The sequence below is a fragment of the Chaetodon trifascialis genome, chromosome 5 (assembly GCF_039877785.1).
Source record: "Chaetodon trifascialis isolate fChaTrf1 chromosome 5, fChaTrf1.hap1, whole genome shotgun sequence".
Taxonomy (NCBI): Eukaryota; Metazoa; Chordata; class Actinopteri; order Chaetodontiformes; family Chaetodontidae; genus Chaetodon; species Chaetodon trifascialis.
In genome coordinates, this window is record NC_092060.1 from 28,429,708 (window position 1) to 28,448,654 (window position 18,947).

The 18,947-nt window shown below is 43.2% G+C and overlaps 1 protein-coding gene across 1 annotated transcript in view; it reads right to left on the reverse strand.

Moving 5' to 3' along the window:
* Positions 1 to 18,947, reverse strand: part of htr4 (5-hydroxytryptamine receptor 4) — a 141,560-nt gene that overhangs the window by 22,205 nt on the left and 100,408 nt on the right. The gene's annotated exons all lie outside the window — the stretch shown is intronic.

The window sequence follows — 18,947 nt, forward strand, 5'->3', positions numbered from 1 at the left end:
TATAACTGCAATATTAAACAAGCGCTCACAGAATGCTACACCAGATTCAGTGGTCGCTTACTGCTGGCTCTTTGCTACATGTAGTTTTGGGAAGGGGGGCTCTTTCTTAAATGATCTTCATTGCAATTGGCTGAGATTAAGAATAAACATTAAATGGTACACACACACACACACCACAGGATCTAAAATAAACCTAATCAATATAAATGTGAGTGTGTTTCATGCTGCATTAATTCACGTGAATTGTTTTAAAACTTTCTGGAAAACGGTAGCTCTGCTGTTTAGTAAAGGAGATTAGAAAACAAATGTGAGCTTAGCTTTGTGTCCCGCTCTGCAGCTTTTCCCCCCGAGGCAACACACGGAGATGCCAGCACTTTCCCTCTTCAGCATTTATCATGCGCTCCTCTGGTACATTATGGAAAATGCTCTGATTTCCTTTATCCTCGCCTGCCTTTGTCCTCTGTGTGTGGGACCGGTGAAACTGATGTTTTCTCATTTAAAGGAAAACATTTCAAACAAAATTTATGAATTATTAATAGCAGTCATTTGAAGGTTAACATTTGGGGCATGTAGCTCAGGAGGCGGTGTGGGTGGTCTGCTGTGGAGTTAATTTCATTAACACTATTATTGTGTTATTTGTCTTTAACATTAACATCAAAATAAATTTGATTTAGCATCAAACTGGGAAAGACAGCGTTCCCCGGGTAGCTCCCATGCCCCTGGGTACACACAAGCCACTCCAGGCCCGGATAAGTGGTCGTGTTAGTATATATGCAGATTAATAAACCGGGTTGGGCGGGGCCCGGTTTGCCAGTGAGATGAAAACAGATGATCAGTGATTATATAAGAACTGTACCGTCCTGTTCCCGTGAAAAAAATCCACCACACTGAAGGTGTGATGAGAGTGAAATTCACAAAGCAAATGCATTTGCATGTTGTGGTGAAAACAGATGTGGCTGCGACAATTAGCTGCTGTTGCTAACTCTGCTAGCAGGCTAACAGCATTGGTCCACAAAGTGAGAATCATACATCTCATTATCTTTCACGTCTGTGCTCTCTGCAGCCACACAGCATCTCTGCCACTCCGCCGCTCTTAAAGCGTATAGTTTTACGAGCAGGGAGTGCAGTACTTCCTGGATGAAAGGTCACTGCAGTACGAGCACTGAGCGCGACAGGTGATGCTGCAGCTTCATGCGCTGCACTGAACACTGTGGACAAATCCACATGCTACATGTACAGAAGGCAGGGATAACTGCATCTTTTTGCTTACACTCTCATAATGTCATTCATAAGGTTGCACCATGTTTATTCTTCTTTCTTCTGCGCTCGGTGGTAGCACACCGTGGCTTTTCACATCTAAAGAGGCGTGCAATCGTGTCCTCATGCAAGCGGCAATGACAGTATCATGAAGCTTCTGCAAGAAAGGACTGAATACACAGAGAGAGGCCAGGAAACCTTTTCACTCTGTGACTCCTTGCAGAGAAGAAGCAGCGCACATGAACAATAGTACATGCTCAGACTTTCAATTCATACGCTGCTATTTGGAGTTTCAATGTGTTTGTTGCATATTGGAAACGCAGCGACAGTATTTTTCAGTATGTCTGAGAACTCCAGTTAGATGTTTTGAGTGTTTCAGGCTTCTTAAAAGTTTCTGTGCTTTGAGAAAAAGAATCAGATCAGCAGCCAGGTCACACACACACACGCAGTCTTATATGCACGCACGCACGCACGCACGCACGCACGCACGCACGCACGCACGCACGCACGCACGCACGCACGCACGCACAGAGGATGGATTTAAAAGCACCACTCAGGCTCACAAAAGCACACAAACACATTCCTCTGTTCACCTCCACTTGTGAGGACTTTAACCTCTTTAACTACATACTGAAGCCGTGACCTTTAACCTGCTGCACATGTGGGAAACAGCCACTGCGAGTCAATCCTACACACAGCGTCCTGCTGCCAAAAGTACTTACAAGTGCACCAAATCTGCAGCAGAAAACAGTCCCTGACAAATACACTATTTATTCCTGTTCGCTAAAACGACAGCACCCAGCTGTTTTAGGAAATTACTGAGCCTTTTTTTATTCTAAGAATCTATAAATGTGTGAACTACTGAAGAATTAATGCTCAGTGGGAACCAGTGGCTGGAACTTTATGTGAAAACTGGGCCTCACTGTCAGTGTCTAACAGCAAAACGAAATGTGATTTCAGCACAAATGATTGAGTTTTTTTGTGTTTGAGTTTGTACTTCTGTGTTTTCTCCTTCTTGGTGGAGCAGGTAGGGAGATTTCCCAAATCATGACACACACAGAATTTAAAATCTTTGCTTAAAATGATGAATACTGAACTTGTCGAGGACGGGATAATGTATGATTAAATGCAGAGTTAATGTAACATGGAGGCTGTTTGGTTACTGACATTCATCCTGTGCACACCTGTGAAAGGTCAAGATGTGACACATCAGGACTTTGTGATGTAAAGCCACTTTGTGCAGACTTTGGCAGCCCTCCATGGGTAGCCTGTGTTTGTGTGTGTGTGCATGTGTATGTTTTCCTGTGTGTGGATGTGAGTGTTTGAGGCAGCAGACTCACTTGATAGAGCCTTGAGACGCCCTACACACAGCAGCTAGACAGGCACTGGCCTGGTGTTGCAGAACCAGAGCAGCAGCTTGGAGGCAGAGGAGCAGCCGCTGGAGAGACAGGAGGAGGAGGAGGAGGAGGAGGAGGGGAGGAGGAAGAGGAGGATGAAACAAGAATAATCGATGAAAGAACAAGGGCGAAAGCAATGGTAAAAGGATGCACAGATTGGATAATAAATGGGAAGAAGAGGGAAGAAGAAAAATGGGAGAGGAAATGAGAAGGGTGGAAAAAGAATTAAGGAAGATAAGGAAACAAGAGCAGAGGAGAAGGGAAGGAAATGAAATAAATGACAAAGCGAAAGAGAGGAAGAAAGAAAGAAAATGTGGAGGAAATGTAATAAGGAGAGTAGGGAAGGAAAGGAATGCAAAAAGGAGACAAAATACATGAAGGGATGAAATAAGGTGAAGAGGAAGGAAAAAAGAGAAATAAGGGAAAAAGGCAAAAAGGGAAATGAAATAGGGAAAGAAAAGAAAGTGGAAGGAAGGAACAAAAGGGGGTAGAAAGTGTGAGGAAGTAGTGAAAAGGCAGCATACATGCAATGAAAAGTGGAAGATAAAAAGAAGAGACAGAAGGAGAAAGAAAGGAGAGACAGACAGGAGGAGCCAAAGGAGGTGAGGAAGAAACAGGAAGGGAGAAGGAGGGAGGGAGAGAGAGGGAAAAACAAGGTTAGTTTACACCCAGACGACCAATCAGACAGCAGGCAAGACAAAGACACCCGAGTGTGTGAGTGAATGTGTGTGTGTGTGCGCGCGCGTGTGTGTGTGTGTGTGTGTGTGTGTGTGTGTGTGTGTGTGTGTGTGTGTGTGACAGCTTGCTGAAGATGTCTGCATTATAGTAATAATAACAACAATCTGCTTCTTATCAGACTTTGGTTTTCAGACTTTCATGCTTATCCTAACACCTTAAGCTCGGCTTGCCGAAGCATAATCTAAACCTAACTTTACATTGAGCCAAGTCTTAACTTTAAACTTCAGTGATTTATGTTATGTCGCACTTTGTCTCCATCCGTAAGGCGAGTCCCCACAGTGTGACTGCACATAACAGACACATACACACACGCACACGCACACACTCACATCATGTCCACATCAATACACTCAGTCAGTGTTTTGGTGGTAGCTGTGAAATTCTGGACAGACCCAACATTTAATGAGCTCTACTCAAATGCGTCTGATGGAGACGTGGAGCAGCCATGTGGACCTAACGAGCCCAGAGACCTTTTAGTGGACAGAGGAAGAGACAGGCTGACAAATTACAGACAGAGTGACCAGCGAGCTGAGGGAAGCTGTCACAGAGGGAGGAAACAGGCCGCTAAAAATAATAAAAAAAAACGCCGTCGCAGCTTTCCTGCATCAGCCCCAAACTTCTGAGGCATGAAATAAAAAATATTTCCTTTGTCTCTGGAGGGTTTCTCTGCTAACAAGCTGACACTGTCTCCTCAGTCAAAGGTAACTTGAATGCTTTCGAATGAGCCAGATTACCGTTGCTAAAAGCTACACGCTGAAACATCTGATCAAGCCTGTCATAAAACAATAATGTTAAAGGTCACAGTGATTGCACCTACATTTTGGGGAAATACTAACGCTAATAAAGTTTTCTAAAGACCGAAAAGAGAAGAGGGTAACCTGGAAGAGAAGAAAAAGAACAAAAAACTGTTGGGAAAGCTAAACAATAACTGTTTTAGCCACGCTAGCAGCACATGAGCCTATTTGGCAAACGGAAACGGCTAACCCTGTAGAGCTATGAATGCTAAAATGCTAAGTGCTACATGCTATCAATACACCTGGAGTTGTCATGTTAACATCGAGTCTAAATTTGAGCCCTGCTGGACACTGTAGAGCTTAATCTGACTGAGGCGTCAGAGGAGAAGCTCTTTGATTTGAACAACACGGCTTTCCCAACTGTTTTCTGACCCACAGCGGGTGAGAAGCTGTATATGTATAATATATTTGTTTTTCTGTCTTTACATACTGGAGATGGAGCAAATTCAGAGCAGACGTGGCAGGAACCCAAAACAGCGTGAAGCTGTTTTGATTGGCCACAAATTGCCATAAAACAGATCAAATTGCTCCAAAAATCCATTTCACAGCACACAGTGTGAGTAAAAGCTCGCTCGCTCGCTTTGCACCCAGTGACACCTGCTGCTGTGGAAAGCATTCAGACCAATAATGAGAGGACAGTCCTGTCAGGTCAGCTGCTCAGCCCAGCGACGGCTGACTAAACTAAAGTTATCAAATATTTAACGGCTTCATGACTTTTTCTGACTGGTTGAAAAGTCAAACTCTGGTAGATGGGAATGTTCCTCTCAGCACACTTAGTTTCTACCCAGACAACAGACAGGAAATATGGAAATTTAAGATAAATAATGAAACCGAAACCATTTTGGAGAATTGTAGAAAAGGACAAATTAAAGCTGGGGTTGCACAGAAATGCACAGTTAGCAGAACTTAGTTTAAGTCTTGAGATTGTATGTGTTATGATTCACCTCTATGTTCTATAAAACCCAAAGTTTGAGTGTTTCCTCTCCGCTCACTACACATATTTGAAGGCAGACTCCGAGCATGTGTGCACTCTCAGCTGTTGTTGTTTGTTGTGAGCTTGCGGTCGAACGCAGCCGACAGCATCGCAGCAGCGTTTAACCCGACGGCCTGAGAATAAGGCTTCCTGTTAGGGTTTTCTCTGTTTGATTTTGTTTATATCCGCAAGACAATGCAGTCCAGACACACACACAGATATGCACACACTCAGCGATGCAGACACAAATATAGACGCTGGAATGAAAACACAAATAAATACTCACATTCCTCCTCTCCTCTTCCTCGCAGACAAACACACACCTGTTATCTCCCTGCCTTTTTATCTCCCGCTCACAAGCAAAAGACACAAGCCGACAAACACACTCCGCACACTAACGAGCGGCGACGGTGTGTGTGGTATTGCTTCAGGTCAGCGGAGAGATGCCACACACACGGCGAACACTGGAGGAAACGCCATGAAGAGATGAATATGTTCATTCAAGGAAAACAGAAGAATGGGAAAGAGAGAGAAAAGAGAGGAGAGGGGATTAAAGAGACAGAGAGGATACGGGGAAGATAGCACAATGGAAAAAGAGAGAGAGCCACATAAAAGAGCAAAAGCAAGGGAGAGAAAATCTAAACGTCTGACTGATGAGAAACAAGTGTCCTGGGAGGTAGTTTGTCAGAACTGGTGGCCGTACATTTAAAACCTGCTCCAAATTAATCTAAAACCTGCTGCCTACCATGGAAAACCTCCTCAGTCCTCCCACGTGGTCTCCTACTCAACATTCATCCAGCCGGTGGACTCACAGCACTGACACACACAGAGGTTTGATGAAGGACATAAAAGAGACACGCTCTGTGTCTCTTTACGATCCACTGCCACACCTGAGCGGAGAGCTCGTCACACACCTTGTGAAAGCAGCTGGTGTTCAACAGGAACTTTGATATGTCAGCTACATTACATGGGACGCTGTGAAAAACACTTTTTACTGTAAATGAGCCGCTGAGTTTAAAGCGAATATCATTTTCTTCACACACAAATAAACAGAGAGCACAAAGAGGCTGAGAGTATATCAAATAAATAATCACTTCCTGTTACAGATGAAAATATTTGCATCGACATGTTAGACGTTTCAGACAAAAACAAATTAACAGCAAACAAGCAAAAGCAGATTCAGCCATAAGTGCACAGATGAGTCATGTCTCAGAAATTACTTTAATATACAACTAATGAGCAGCAGCAAATACATTCAGAAGGTAATGCTGACTGAATTATGGACTACATTAACATAAAGAGGACAGTATTGCTGCTGTCAGCACTTATGTTTGGGAAAGTTTGAGGTCTGTTTTAATACAAGAAAGTCAGCAGCAATCAGCAGCTAACCAAGGCGTCCTCGCTGCCTAAACCAGTCTGGATGTGAACTCTGGATTCTGGTGTCAAAGTTCTGCACTTTCTAACCCGACGCCTCCAGTGTGGTGCAGAGATGTAGCGCTCCGTTCAGCCGAGCAAACATTGACTCTGAACATAATCCAGGCAGCGATGATGTTTGCCAGCACATCATAATTATGAATGCAAATCAGCTGTATGTAAACGTAATTTATAGGTTTGCGTGATTACCAGAAGAGGTTCAGGCAACAGATGCTTTCTGCAGTTCAGAATAACCTCAAGCCTCCAGCTGCAAGCAGCCGCCGTGCGTTCCCGTCATGTAGAATAACATTAGTGCCATAAGATCAAGGTTGCTCACAGCTGGCTGCATAAATACATATGGAAATTTCCTTTTGAGAAGAACTGATCACCAAACACTGGCAGCTGTTTGCTTTCACAGTGTTCTCTGGATGAATCTGGAACGGCTGTGTGTGAAAACCCCAAGATGGCAGCCGTTTGGTCAAAGCTACAGGTGGCACGTACAGACATTACAAAGCACAGCGACCTGTGTGTCTTTGTGCAGCATCACTCCAACGAACGACCCTTGAAATGTTCCTGAATCCATGTGTTAATCTCCTTTATCCAATCACGAGTTCACAAAGTGGTGACCCTCGCTTCATCGTCACTCATGAATGACTGAGCCTTTCCAGGACGCCCCTTTCATACCCAATCATGATCCTCTCACCTGTTACCAATGAGCCTGTTTACCTGTGGAACGATCCAAACAGGTGTTTTTGGAGCGTTCCACATCTTTCCCAGTCTGTGAAACGTGTCGCTGCATCAGATCCACAATAAGCAGAATGAAGCTGATGAGGAAAAATATTAAATATATTATCTTTGTGCTGTTTTCATTTGAGTTTATGTCCAAAAGGACTAGCAATTTATCACATTCTGTTTTATTTGTTTCAACTTTTGTGTGTTTGTGTGTGAGCTTGTGTGTGTTGGCTTTAGTTAGTTTAGCCTCAGTGCTTCTCTTATTAGCCTGGGAAGTGATGCATGAAGCTGCTATTTGTGTGTGTGTGTGTGAATACATTACAAACAGAATCGCACCTTGAGAGTAATCAGTGTTACACAATCTGAAGTGTGTGTCCATACGCTCTCTGTATGTGTGTTTGTCGGTATCCATGTCTGTGTGTGTGTCTGACCCTTTATTTCGACTCTCCTCCAGCCTCCTGCATACAGAGCAAACAGCAGCGGGAGGCTGAGCAGCAGCTGTATATTTTCAGCCAAAGGTAATATTCCCAGCTGGAGAGAACCCAGTGAATAATGAAGAGAGGCTGCTGTTTGTTCCGCCAGCATAAACCCGACCTGCTGAGTGTGATAACATTTTTACATCTCCACAACACCTCAGACCGTCTGAGGGCTTAAAACTGAAGCAACCAAAAAAAAAAAAAAAAAAACATTGATTAGTGTGGCTTCTACTTAAGTTGTAACTGAGACTTAATTGATGAAAGACGTGTAAGCAGGTATTTAATGTGCATTAGCCTAACGAGACTTGGCTCTGCATTATATTAACGCCAGAAAATATGAATATAGGTTTGAAACATCATCTTAGTTTATAGTCTGGATGTCAGTTACTTGGTTACTACTTGGTTATGTTATGTTAATGGTAAATGGACTGTATTTATATACTGCTTTTCTAGCCTGATGACCACTCAAAAAGTCTGCATTCACCCTTTCACACGATGGATCACACAAACGCTCCATCTCCTGAGCCACAGTAATGATTTGGCTTAAAATAACATCAAAACTGACTTCTGGTATCCTTTATGCTAACCTTTACCGCAGTAATTATCGCCCCCTGCTGGTACTGCACCATCTTGGCAAAATGTGACACGCTATCCTGCAGTGGATCAGCGGGTCGATCACATGCTTTGGTGCTTTGGTGCGAGACTGGGCTGAAAAATAACCTGAGCGGGAATCTGCGCTAACGTCGCTAACTGGATTCCACTTTTCTGAGTGAAATAAAACGGATCCTCCAAATGCCGTAAAGAGACGTCTTAACTTACAAACGGCGCACTGCTGCGTGGACTGATCCTGATTTATATTTCCTTACACAAACAGTGAGGAGAATTCAAACTTCAGTCTCTAAACGCCGTTTTAAAAGCGATGATTTTCCCTCACTGTTCAGCACAGTTGAAATCACTTTACCGCCGTGTGTGTTCAGCCGCCTCTGTGTTTTACTGCAGATCAGCTGAAACACACACTTCAGTTTGCATGCCATCGACATGAGTCCACAGCGGCGGACTGCAGCCCTCCGTGTTTTCTCTGCTCGCTGCAGGTGGTGTCAGCCTTCACACGGTGCAGCAGCGTGTCAGAAATGATGGAAATAGCCCATTAAATCGAGGCTTTAAAACCGGCTGACATAAATCATGCAGACTGTCATTTACGGGACTGGAGACGGACAGATCCAGTATAAATATAAAGCTGGGAAGCTCTGGCATCAACGCTGCTGTCCCTCTCTTCCAGTGTTTTCTCCTCTCCATCTCATTTCCTCTCTCCTCCATTTTCATCCATTCCTTCTTCAATCTGTTTCTCTTCATTGTCCTCCTCTCATCTCTCCACATCATCTCACCTCCTGCACTTTCATCCCTCCTCACCTCCTTTCCTACCACGCATCTATTTTCTCCTTTCCTCCTTTGCTTTGCTTCTTTCCCTTGTGTTTACTTTCCTCTTCTCTCTCCTCCTCTAACCTTCTCTGACTTCACATCTTTCTCTCCTTTCTTCTCTATCTCTTCCTCCATCCCTCTGTCTCTTTCCTTTCTGATTTCCTCTCACACTTCCTTTTCCTTCCTCCATGTCTCCTCTTTACTCTCACCTCCTTCTTCCCTTCCTATCCTTCTCTCCTTCCTTCTCTCTTCTCTCATTTCTTCTCCTTCCTTTTCCTGCCTATCCTCTCATCTTTCTCCATCCTCTCTCCTCCTCCTTGTTTGTCTCATGTAGATATAATGCAGTGTGTTCATGTGTCGTGCTTGTGTATTTAGGAAACGCTGCTCTTCACACTCAGTGTCTTTGTTCTTCTAGCAGTTTTCTGTAAATTGCACTGCATTTAGCAGAAATCACCTGTCAGTCAAACGGCACAGGTGGGAGCAATGCATCTTTTTTTGGGACTTTCTGTTGTTGTGTTTTTACAGTGTTGAAGTGCCAGAACTTGTTGAGTTATTGATTGATTTTTCTCTGCTGTATGTGTCCTCGTGTGTGCATCCAGGCTGTGGTTTCATGTGTATGTGCATGTATTTCAGATACACTTATTAAGCTTATTTACTGGTATTTACAAGCACTGCTGAAGGTTCCTGTCTGAGGTAATATTGATAAGGACGGATCCCATCAATTGTCCAACATGCTTGTTGACAGACAGGTCAAGGCTTGAGGATATGACTGTGTGTCCGTCCCTGATCCTCACTTATATAATGTGCTTCAAAAGTCAAGAGCAAGAAGAGCTGCGATCATGAAATATATGTTATATAATGTTGATGTGATGTTTTTGAAAAGAGTGAAGTAGATGTTTGAGTCGCTACGCAGCATCTTGCTGAACAGTAAAGACTTTGCCGGCTGTGCCCAGAGGTTTACAATCCTGACGAGCTTTGAAACCAGGAGACAAAGACAAACTTCACTGATCACTCTCAAAAACTGAACATACCAAACCTACAAGACCAGGCGACAGCCGTGCATCCTGCTGCATCATGGCATCAAAAACACTTTTCCAGCGAAGACAACGTTCAGAACTCTCTCTCTCACGTATTTTAAACTTCTGCTGGGTGTGAAGCTACGCTGCTTCATCTGAGTACCAGCCAGGAAGTTTGAAGTGTGGGGATAAAGTTCTGTAAAAGTTTAGAATCCAAACTGGATCAAAAGAAGTACAACGTGCATATACACTATAGTTATATATATTTGGTTAATCTGCAAAAGTCTGTACTTTTTCACAATAAGTGACGATATGTAAATCCACGTGTTTCAGTGTGTCCATCTCTACCAGAAAATCCTGCTTTTGGCTGCATTTGAGTGAATTTTCTGTTACTGGATCTCAAAAGTTTGTGTAAACTGCTGAGCTGAGCTGTGAAACGTGTGCTTTAATATTGGTTTATTAAAACGAAATTTGTTCTGTTTTGCTTCATGTGTATGCATCCTTTTCCTTCTTTTAATTAAACTGAATGTAAAAATCAGTTTACACATGAACCTGAATGCAGTCGTCTATTAAAGGATCATTTTAATAAATGTGAATTTGATTGACACGCCATTTTCTTAATGTATTTCTTCATATTGCTATAAAACACAGGCTGGGGCGCCTCTGTTCTCCAGCTTTCGTGATAAAAATTTTCAGCTTTGTCACGTCGTCACAAAGAAAACAAGTCACCTGTGCTCATCTGAAAAGCGCCATCATTACTTTTTATCTTGCTCCATGAAATCTTTTCAGAATATCTGCGGGACTTTTTGCTTCAGATTCCAGGTATCTCATTTTGCGCCTGGACTCTCCAGCTGTTTCAACCACATTCACAGCTGTACAAAGAACAACAATAGGCCTCATCACCACTTCTGGGAGAAAGTGTCAATAACAGAACTGAACCATGACCTTTTTATTCGACGCGTCTGAAACAGAGGCCGCCGAGGTCAAATGGGAACAAACTCCAATCAGCGTAAGCTGAGCGAGCGGCGTGAACGTTCTATATCTGGCCTGTTTCCCAGAATGAGACGTGAGCCAGACCAATGTACAGTACGTCCTTGCACAGCCATTGTGTTGGTTAAATTGACTAAAATGAGCGTCGTTCTATTTTTGTGCGCCTGCCCACGCACTGATGCGTCACGCTGGAGATGAGCCTGACCCTCGCAGTGCGAGATCATACCTGTGAGAGCGTTCTGCTGGGCTCGTAGAAGATGAATGAGGAGAACTTTCAGCCGTCTCTTCCTTTGGATAACGACCGAGCACAGCGAGAACCTGAACTCAACACTGTGTGACTCACACATGCATGAATCCCACTTTGGGTCTCACTCCTGAGCTTTTCTTGTACTCTACCAGCCAAAGAAGCAGTTTCAGGCTGAGCTGGTGCACTGCAGGCATTTTAAAAGCCATTACCTGAGCTGTGATTTTTCCACCTGTGCTGAACCCTCCACTGCCTCAGTCAGGCTGAATGGCCTTGCAGTAATGGACTGTGGGATAAAGATGATATAAAACAGGGTCGTGACCATAAAGCTCCCCAGTGGGATGCAGCACAGCCTGTTAAAGACTGAATAGGTTGGTGAAGTTGTGGCGCTCTTTTTCTGCTTCCATGACCGCGAACACGGCATTATCCACCTCTGCCGTTCTGTTTAAAGCCCCCATTTAATCATGTCATCACTTCCATACTTTAACAAGTTCACAATATTTTAAGTCAGATGCCCCCTTGGTCATCGAAACAGTAATGGTTCTTACTGCTCACACTGGTCTTTAAGAGATGAATGAATTGAAGCAGTTTCGATATGAGTGATGGGGATGAGTCCACAGTCCAGGACACTTCAAAGTTCGACACATGGTACTTTGTTTTCAGTGCGAAATGCCCGTTTCCCACTCAGACTACTGAAGCCTGCATGAGTGGTGAAAGTACGGCAGCTGGGATGTGCCAATCTGAGGGAGAATTTGTGATGACGTATACAATCTCTCATTCTCTTATTTATCACCAGCTCAGCTCATGCACACAGACTGTTGACTCAAATGACTTTAATTCCTCCCAAAATTATGAAGAAGTTTCTGGACAAATCACCCCGACAGATTATTGATGCAGACACTTTTTGAACATTTTTCGTCCATTCTGCTATCATGACTGATGCATACAGCGTAGCCATCGAGCTGGACAAAGGAAGAGTGGCAGTTTCCATCCTAAAATCTCATATCAGATAATAGAGTGATCCAGTTATTAAGGCCACTTTCAAAGCTCCAGGCTGGGTAGATTCATTCTTAAAAGCCCAAGCAATTTGTGACCTCAATTGTTGATGATTGAGGCTGTTGGCTTGTGCCGAGCTCTTTTTGAAGGCCTGTGATGTGCACCAGATATGAAGTCATTTACATGCATTTCTTTGAAAATTATATGAAATCTCTGTGCTCTTAGCAGACAAATGCTTGCATGTGCAAATAACGTAAAGTGCTTAAAATGCATTAGGGAATATTACTCATTGTGCAAGACATTAAGCTCATATGAAATGACCCTGTATTAGTGGATATTTAGGTTTAAAATGAGACCCAGGATCAAAAAACATACAACTGAACAAAAAGAAATGTTCCTTTTACCACATCTACAGAGTACAATACATACTGTAGCGATACTGTATGTCTGTAAAAGAGCCTGTTACGGCTTTGGGGTTCATCTGTTTCCTGTTTTATTTTGAAGGTTACTCTCCTCACGTCATGCCTTATGTTACTTCCTGTCTTTGTGTGTTTTCCCACCTGTTTTCTGTGTGACCTGTGTTTCATTAGTTAATTAACCTCTTGTGTATTTAGTTCATGTGTTTTCCTTCTTTCAGTCTTCGGGTCGTTTGTTCGTTTCCCCCGCTGTTCCTGTAATATTCTGTTTTTTTTCTAAGTTTAGGTTTTGTTCTTTTGTTCTTGTTCTCTGTTCTTGTCTCAGTCTGCTCCCTCAGTTTTTGCTGCCTGCCTGTTCTGCCTGTTTTACATGATCAAATCATGCTTTTGTTTCTTCAACCTGGCTGCTTTGTGTCCTGCTTTGGGGTCCAGCCCCTTCTGCTCCTGCACTCCTGCATACACATGAGTGTGACTCCTGTATCCTGGAAGGGCACCTCCTGGATAAATAAAGGTCAGACGGTTTAAAGACTGATTACGACCTCAGGGGGCAATGTGCCTGTTGCTGTAAGTGCCAAGGATTAATTCAGTCATCATCTGTGTCAGGATTAATACATCCTCCACTCCAGAGGCACATTAATCCGACTGGTCTGTCTGCATCGACCGCTTCAGTTCCTCCATGTGTCTCAGACGTGTTGATCTCAGATTGCGGCTCTCTGTCTGATCTTAATTAGCATCACAATTAGCATCGTCTCATCGCTCTGTACACTTTGGTGGCAGCGGGCATCTTCATCACACCTTCCAAAAAGCTGCAGCACAGATTTTATGAATCTGTTCACATGTTCTCCTTCTGTTCATCAGGATCCTGTAAAGCAGAGGTTCTAGCCTCCTAGTAAAGCTGACTCAACCTTTCATGCAGCTCATAAAAGCTTTAACATTGTTCCAAGCACCAAGTGACTGATTTTAGTTCTGAGGAAAATCCGTAAAAAAAGGAATCGTCCCGCCCACACAGTTTGATCGACATGTGCGACTCCGAAGCACAGACGCTGCTCAGCCATTAGCAGAGAGAAAAATACAACAAACTGACAGATGATTAGCAAATCTGATTATCTCAGTAATTCCTGTGTCAATTGTCAAAGTCTATCAGATGAAAGGAGGAAATGCTAGAAGCTGATTTAAGTCAGAGCAGCAGAGAGCAGGGCTGCCAGGTACAATCTTCAGGTCTTCTGAGGAGTCGGTGTGTGCGGGTATGTGGTGATGCAAATTTTCCCATATTTTGTGTGTTTGTGTATCTGATGTTTCCTCATTCCAGCTGCAAATAAGTCACCAAGAAGTCACACATAACAGGACTGGGCAGCATAGCTCAGTGCATGAATCAGAGGAGACATCCCCCAGCTGTGGTGACTGGACTGGTCATGTTTTTAGAGCTTCATCAGTGTGTAGATGTATGGTGAGGTGTGCCACCTCATGAAGGAGACGTTAACTAATTAGCATTCACCAATCAGTAGTTTTATTATGAGCTCAGCTAGTTGTCAGGCACAAACCGCACTTGTTAAGAAAAGCTTCATTTTTCATGCCTACAAAGGAGCTTGAGGTGGAAGAGATTTGATTCAACCCATTTTACCCACAAAGACTTAAGAATCCATCCATCCATCCATTTTCTATGCCACTTATCCCTTTTGGGGTCGTGGGGGGGCCGGAGCCTATCTTGGCTGTCAACGGGCGGCAGGCGGGATACACCCTGGACCGGTTGCCAGCCGATCGCAGAGCAACATATACAGACATACAAACATTCACACTCACACACCTAGGAGCAATTTTACAGTCGCCATCAACCTAACAAGCATGTTTTTGGTCTGTGGGAGGAAGCCGGAGTACCCGCAGAGAACCCACGCATGCACGGGAAGAACATGCAAACTTCACACAGAAAGGCCTGACCCAGGAATCGAACCGGTGACCTTCTTGCTGTAAGGCACGCGCACTACCTGCTGCGCCACCGTGCAGCCCAGTCTTAAGAATATATAATGTAATGTTGTTGTGTATCTTATATGGACTTTTGAAAAGTCACATTACTCATTAATGATCGAGAAACAACCTCATTTATCAACCTGATGAAGCAGGATAGCCTGAAAGTTTTGGTTCTTAAAGGGAGGTACAATGGAGAAGTACTGCGTGATCCACCGGCTTCAGCACCAGCATCAGGTTCACATTTGGGATTTTGACTGTTGGACGATCGCTCTGAGAAACCTTTAATATTAATAAATACAATTATCAGAAAAAACCTTTACTTTGCCTGATATTCTGGTTTGTGACTAAATACCTGAAAATGACATCTGCATTAGTCAAAGCTAATACCAAGCTTTGCCTTCTTCTTTTATTTTACCCTTTAAATCCCATTTAAATGTGTCTTTTCATATTGTCTTGTTTCTTTTTTTGCATGTCATCTATAACCTTCATCAGTCTCAACTGGCGGCCAATAGGAACAGAGCAACATAAGCAGAGCACATCTCCTCCTACACAAGTTGCCTGTAGCTTCATACACCAATGAGCAATGACCTACCTGAGCCCAGGTGATCATCATCACTCTGATGGTCATTTGCAGTGTGTGAGCAGATCGCTGCCTTCACACACTTGTAATCTTATTAGTTTGTGTGCATTAGCATCATCTTCATTTGTCAAAAGCCTTGAATATTTCAAGTCCGACAAAAGGGACTGAGCCCTGAACCTCCAACCCGACATGATGTACATGACATATGATGTGAACACCCCACATGTCCAGTTCCCGGCTTTCCTGGGAGATCAAAGCAGACTAATGGATGTCAAATCTCTGAAACCAGAGACGTCTCAGTGCTCTGTGCAGTTCCTATCAATAGCACACCAGGAGGCATAATGAGAGCATGTGCAGGAAAATATGCAGTGCATAACTCCTGTCTTTTATAAAGCACACAATTATTGTGAAATATTGCTGGTAGAGATCTCTCAGAGGTAATAACGTTGAGAAATGTCACCAGGTAGGAAACCCAACTCCTAATGACTTTTATTATGTAAAGCGGGGGATTACATTTGTTGAAAAGTCATATCTGTCAGCGGGGGATATCGATCGTGGTGAATGTCTAACATATTTTCCTGCAGAGAGCTTCGTCGACTCTGCAGAGCTGCAGGCAACATTCCTTTTATTTCTCTCCAGACTATTTATGACACCAAGAAAAGCTCTTCGATTGATTAACACAGCAGTCAAAATAGTACAAATTACAGAAAGTCAACAGGGAAACATGGCACACCTGCACTGCGCTCAGCTTGTTTCTAACTTTGGATGCGCTTTCATGTTTGCAGTTATTGTAGTAATTTGTCATCAGTCATTCCTGGTCGAAGACAGGAGCGGTTTTACTTGCAGGCCTGATTTAATCCACTAACATGGATTTCATGTGACACACTGTTAGTTATCACATGACACATAGCATTAGCCTCACCCCAGATATTTATTGTTAATCTGCTGACACATAAAAGTTTCCTCGCCAAACACTGCCATGATGATGCTTATTTCTCCAGACTGCAGCTGGCTCATTATCATCCTCGTACTTTATCTTTCTGAGCACTGACCGTAGATGAGCCTCCTGAAATTGTACCCAAAATCCGACCTGTGTTACGTATTTTTACTCATACAGCGATGAGGACAGCAGCAATTTCAGCAAAACACAAGGGTTCATTTTCAATAATCCTCTAATCTATTTTCAACCTGGAAGAGGATTTTAAAAAGCACGGAAAAAACAGGGAATCCCTGCAAAGTCACAAATAAAAGTGCAGCCAAATTACTGACAAAGGAGTAACATCTGTTTGGTTAAATATAGTTGGTAATTTGCAGTGGAATGAAGGATTAAGAACACACGAAACCTCTGAAAGTATTACAAATCACCGCTGCTGTTGCTGTGAGAATAATTGTAATTCTATTTCACTTGTACTCACCTCTGAGTAATATAATGAGCCTATAGATGACTTCCATACGGGCAGGCTCACAGTAATAGCTCTCAGTCCTCAGTAACAGCCCTCTGGAGGTGGTCCAGAAATGTCGGAGAGGGAATGAAAATGTTGTGCGTACTGTTGGCAGATTGGACATGATTTGATCTGGGCTTCTGAGTTGGTATAAACACACTCAACGACTGCTTACAATGAGCTCCAGCTCCTTTGTGTCTCAGCATAACAGCACCATTTTGAATAAAAATGGTAGATTTTCTGCTTGGATGTGACAACAGCTAACAGACATCGCTCCACATGGTCTTCCACGGAGTTAAATCACTCAAGCAAATGGTTACAGGAGCTCAAATACAAGTCTCAGAGGATCTGCAGCGTCAGTGTGCCAGAGGAAGACGTTTCATGTACTTCACGCTACATTAAGAAACCTTTCGAGCATTTACAAACGTCTTTTCATCTAAGAACATCATTTTGTTTCCTCTGCTCAGAAATATATGAGCGCTTCCATCATGCGGTAGAAGTGTGACTTTTACAGTCACTAAATCTGTCATTTCTGGCCTATATTAGCCATTAAGAAGAAGGAAAGGTGATTCAAATCATTAATCACTTTATTCATAACATCCTGGCGCAGTAATGTCTTGGTCTGTGGAGAAAGGTGTGTGAAGCCTCGTTGTCACTGTCTAAAGCCTCAAAGGAAGCGTCCTCAGAAAAAAGACCTTGGCTGCGATCCATAAGGAAGAAAGGAAGCCAGTGGAACTTTTTTGTGTAAATATGATCACAAACATGGAGCCTTACGAGGTGCAACACCCTCACAATTACACTCATCACCCTGAAATATTCCTCTTCATAAAATCTGAGCGCTTCCATACTTTAAATCCATCTGCCAATAATCGCTCGCAGGTTTAACTTCTGAACATGATGAAATTATCTTAAGATTAAGATAAATGTCTGAACACCTCATCAGCCTCTGGCCGTGGAGGCCCGTCTCCCGTCTGTGTTTACATGAATGATAACACGAGGGCCATATCAGGAATGCAAATCCAGGACAACAGGGGCGATACACTGAACTAAACTGTCACAGAGACACACTCGCTACAGGAGACGAGGTGCTGCTCTGAGTGTCCGGAGGATCTTAATGTGATTTTATAAGTCTGTATCTGTGACTGTGTTCAGGGGAAGCCGCACAGCAGCCAGCTGCATCGGTGCAGGACACTTCTCTGTCGACTGCATCAGTGTTTTTGGTCGTTTTAATGAGAGGAACAAACACATGTTACTGGTTAAAGGAGCTGCAGGAAGTCTGGATCAGTCAGATTCGCCGGTTTTCTTTGGTAGAGAAATAATTTAAAAGCTTGAAGCTTTAAGTTCCTGCTTGTTATTGGTAGAAAAATGTCTGCATGCCAGCCGTGCCACGTGTTCGCACTGTCCTTTTCATTTAAAACACATACATTCATTTTAGATATTTTACATCCATTTTTATTGCATATTTTTGTTTGTGAATGAAAGTCAATAAACCTGATTCTGATTCATGTTTATGTGATTTGAGACCAGCAGCTCACTTTTGTGGCCACAATTTCAGCTACTCAGAAATAAAAAACACTGATGTGACTGTGAAGCGTACGCTCTGTACTCTGAGATTCATTACTCTACTTTTTAATACAGTATGTCGCCTCATCGTTGCCGAGCATGTCTGTTCAATCTCTAATTAACTGGCCAGTGTGGTGCAAAGGGAGACAAAGGCTTGGGGACGAGGACAGAAGCTCTGTAATCTCTGGAGTGTCTATTTTCATTTTCCCCATGGTCTTATATATTATTCATACATGTCACATACAGATGCATGCATGACTATTTAGGCTTCCCAGCATACGCTGCATTCATTGTTACTGAATACAGATAAGATCGTCCTATTCACACGAGGACGCAGACTGTGGAAGATAATGAAGATAAGAAACAGCTCCTTACAATGAACTGCACATGTTAAACATCGTACTGTTATCACGGTGGCACACGTGCTCTATGTTTAGAAACAGTAAAGGCTCAGGAGAGTAATGAGTCGAGTATTGGAAAGCGAAGCGGCTGGGAGGGTATTTACGGAGATAAAGTCACCTCGAACACATCTGAAA